This window comes from Geospiza fortis, unplaced genomic scaffold, assembly GCF_000277835.1.
Source record: "Geospiza fortis unplaced genomic scaffold, GeoFor_1.0 scaffold95, whole genome shotgun sequence".
Classification (NCBI taxonomy): domain Eukaryota; kingdom Metazoa; phylum Chordata; class Aves; order Passeriformes; family Thraupidae; genus Geospiza; species Geospiza fortis.
The window spans coordinates 676,327-679,888 of NW_005054333.1; the positions used below are offsets into that span (position 1 = coordinate 676,327).

Sequence of the window (3,562 nt, forward strand, 5' to 3'; positions counted from 1 at the left end):
TCATTTCATAGCACTTTTGCTTTTTGACAGGCATCCTATCCAGGCTGGGGCAGGTTGCAGTCAAAAAAATCTAGGTTGGTATGTAACTTTTGAGTTCAGCGTGGGGGATGTCGCAGAATGCTGTGATTCACATTGGTGTGCATTGGATTCTTGGGTCATATGTAAATTGAGATTGCTGCAGTCAGGTTGGTTGAAGCATTTGAGCGGTGTCAAGCAACTATTGTTGTTCAGGGCAAAGTGAAGGGGAAGTTAGTCTGAGGAAACTGAAAAACAACTTTAGTCTGAGGTGCAAAACTTGTAGGGCTATGGGACTGCGCTGACACAGCAGCGGTCATGTGCTGAGGTTTGCATAGGTAGACGTAGGAAAGGACTGTGGGGTGCATCCTTCCCCCTCACCCACAGCTCTGTTTAACCCACGTGGCAAGTAGGCACGAGCCCTCCGGGGCGTCACCCACCTTCCGGCCACAGATGTTTACCTTAAGAAAGCCACGGAAAGGTACTGCCATTGCCTTGCTGTCCAGCAGTACCATTACCCATAGACGTGCGCCCGTCACACCTTGCAGTGGGGGAAATGCATTCAAATTCCCACTGAAGAGAATTGTCCTGCTGTCCCGCTGCTGCTGCACAGCTCTGCATCACCTCCAGCATGGGATGGTGCTTACAGGTTGCCCAAAGGGCTGCAGCATTGTCAGAAGTATGTATGTGTAAAAGCCAATCAGCCTGATCTCCCCAAAGAAATCTGATAAAAGAGAATACACAGCCATGCTGGTTTTGCTCTGCTGCCAGGTCATTTCTGTTTGCATTGCACAAGAGCCAAGCCTCAAGATTTGGGCCCATATTTCCTAATTTATTTTGAACAAGAAAATATTGGAACAGAGACCTTAGGAGGCACTGAGGCAGCATGCCACACTGGAGAATTTGTTTTGCTTTGCAGCTACTGAGACTGCTGCTCGAGAGTTAATTCACCATGGGGTTGAAATATGCAGCCCAACTTTTTAAATATTTGTCTTATTTCAAAATATGCTAGGGCAAAATGCATTTATATATAATAAAAACAGTGCAACAACTTTATTAAGGATTAATAACCTTTATTAAGCATATATTTGCCTGCTGTACGTTGACTAGAAGCTATGAAAAATGTGATGTTACTATTGCCGCGTGTTTAAATGATTGCCTGCATATGTATCCATGACAATATCTATTCATCTTCTGTATTTTATATATGTTTTTATTATAAATATCTTTATTCTAGCTGAACATTTTAATATCAAAGTTGACACAGTGAAGTGCAAATTGGAATAGGTCAAATGAAAATCAGATATCTGTATCTTGAATTATTTCCAAGTAGTTCGGTATTGATAAGAGATATCTGATTGTTGTCTGTCAAGAAGTAGCAGCCTTCAGTAATTCGTGCTTTCTAGTCAAAGCAAGGGTTTCACGCTCAGCTTTCCAAGTCTGTAGTAAATACTTTACCAGGCATAAGTGGTGTATGGGAATTAGATTAATCCATGTGGTAGAGAGTTTATAAGGTTTAGTGCATATATGCAATTTCAAGAAGAGAGTTCTTTTCCATAACCATTTATCTCAAGCATAGGAAGCATATGCACAATTATATAATTAACAGAATATTTGTTTGTCAGTGTTTGGTTATGTGCGTAATAATATCATTATTAGGCCTTCTGTGCTCCTGTATTATCAGATTGTTATCTCCCTGCTCCTTTAATTCACCATCTCTGCTTTTTAGATTAATCACTTTGTTTTAATCCAAACATTGTGTTGTTTTGGTTTGTCTTTTTTTTTTTTTTAACCAGGAACAGAATTATTTGTGAACACCAAAGCAAAAGTTATTTTAGAAGATTTTAATCTTTTGTTGTTGTTATTTGATTTTGTTATTATCATATCTGGTAATCATTTTTATAAGGTGGTATTTTAGTCCCAAATCTTGTTCCAGATCATATTTGCTCTATTCTAATCAGCTCTGCATCTCTTAAATTATCTTCAGTGTCCTTTTCCTCCATCATGCTGCAGACAGCATACTGCCAGCTGAAACTCTCACAATCTTCATGATTTTTTTCTTTAGTGGCCAGTCTTGCTTACTGCTGAAGTTTAAGTTTATCTTATCAGGCTTTTCTGAAAAGGTTGAAAAAACAGTACATTGATATTTTCCATTGTGCCTACAAAGTTTGAATTAAACTAGTTAATACAGTTTTCCTTCAAATATTCAAATGTATTGGGAAATACATATATATATAATATATATATTTTTTTAAGAGGGACTGATTGATACTCTATCTTGTTGAAAAAAAAGATTGGTTTCTAAACAAGCAACCCGCTAGACAGTTACCCCTTGATCATATGTTATGGAAGATGTCATCTACATTTTCCCTTGTTTTTCTTTGTGAAACATGTTTCTTTGGTTTTGGGTTTTGGTTTTTATTTTTCCTTTTCAGCAGTCTCGGTAATGATCTTAGTAAGCCTTTTCAAGACACACAACATAGGTACAACTTTTCATGTTTCATAAATATGCCACCTCCACTTATTCTGCTTTGAATAATAGTATTATGTAACAGTGTATTCATTTTCCAGCCTTGCATTTCTTTGCTTCTGAGATTATAATCTATTTTATGCACTGCAGAATATGATAAATATTTCATGCATTTTGCCCTATTATCATTTTCTTTTTCCTGCATGTCCTATATGCTGTTTGTGCTTATTTTAGTAAACATCAATGTGATTCTTTACCTTGTCTTCATGCATTCCTCTTCTTTAATAATAAGCAATATATGCGTAGTGCAAAATTTTCTCTTTATAGAATTAATGATTTTCCTTTTCTGTGTTCAGAGGCCATACTATTTTGTGTACTACAGGACTGGTATTAGCCTTCTCACTCACCTACTTTTGCTGCTGCCTCATGTTTGTATTTTGTTGTTGCTTTGTTGTTGGTTGTTTTAAAGTTACTGCCCTAAACGTTTTGGTTATATACCTGTCTATGCAGTAATTCATGTTTTCTTTGGTCGATGATGCAACTTTCCCTTTAGACATAGTCTATTCAAACACTATGCATTTTATCAATAAAGAAGTTTAAATTTTCCCTTATCTCGCAGCTTGTACAAACTTGTTGCTTTCAAGTTTGTCTAGTTGGGTTACTTTCTTCCAAGTGCATGATGGGAACAAGCCATGTCTGTCTCGCAGTTACTTATTTTGTCAATACTTTACCACCTTTTAGCTTTCACCTTCCAGGGGTGGCTTTCGGTCCCGCGCTCCGGACTTGACCCAGGGGCAGTTTTGTGGCGTGGGGATGTGGCATCTGGCCGTCCCGAGCCCGGAGCGGTGTATCGCTCTCACGCGCGGTGTGTTGCAGCTCGCTCTGGCTGGCTGCGGTGCCCAGCGGAGCCACCAGAGCCGCGGTGGATGATGACCTCCGCGGAACGAGGCCGGTTTCACTCAGCCTCGGCCGCCTTTCAGAACCGTGGCTGGTGCTATTCTTTAACCCCTGTCGGTATCGAAGGCGAGGGGAGGGAAGGAAAAACTTCTTTCCCTCACGTGGGCCGCTGGCTCCCCG

General features: G+C 39.7%; 1 long non-coding RNA gene across 1 annotated transcript; it reads right to left on the reverse strand.

Moving 5' to 3' along the window:
• Positions 1–1,067: 1,067 nt before the first annotated feature.
• LOC115947953 lies at positions 1,068–3,502 on the reverse strand. The gene is made up of 2 exons (XR_004081807.1): positions 3,220–3,502; positions 1,068–2,130 (listed from the first exon to the last, which is right to left on the reverse strand). It is a non-coding gene; the product is annotated as an uncharacterized LOC115947953 (long non-coding RNA).
• Positions 3,503–3,562: the final 60 nt, after the last annotated feature.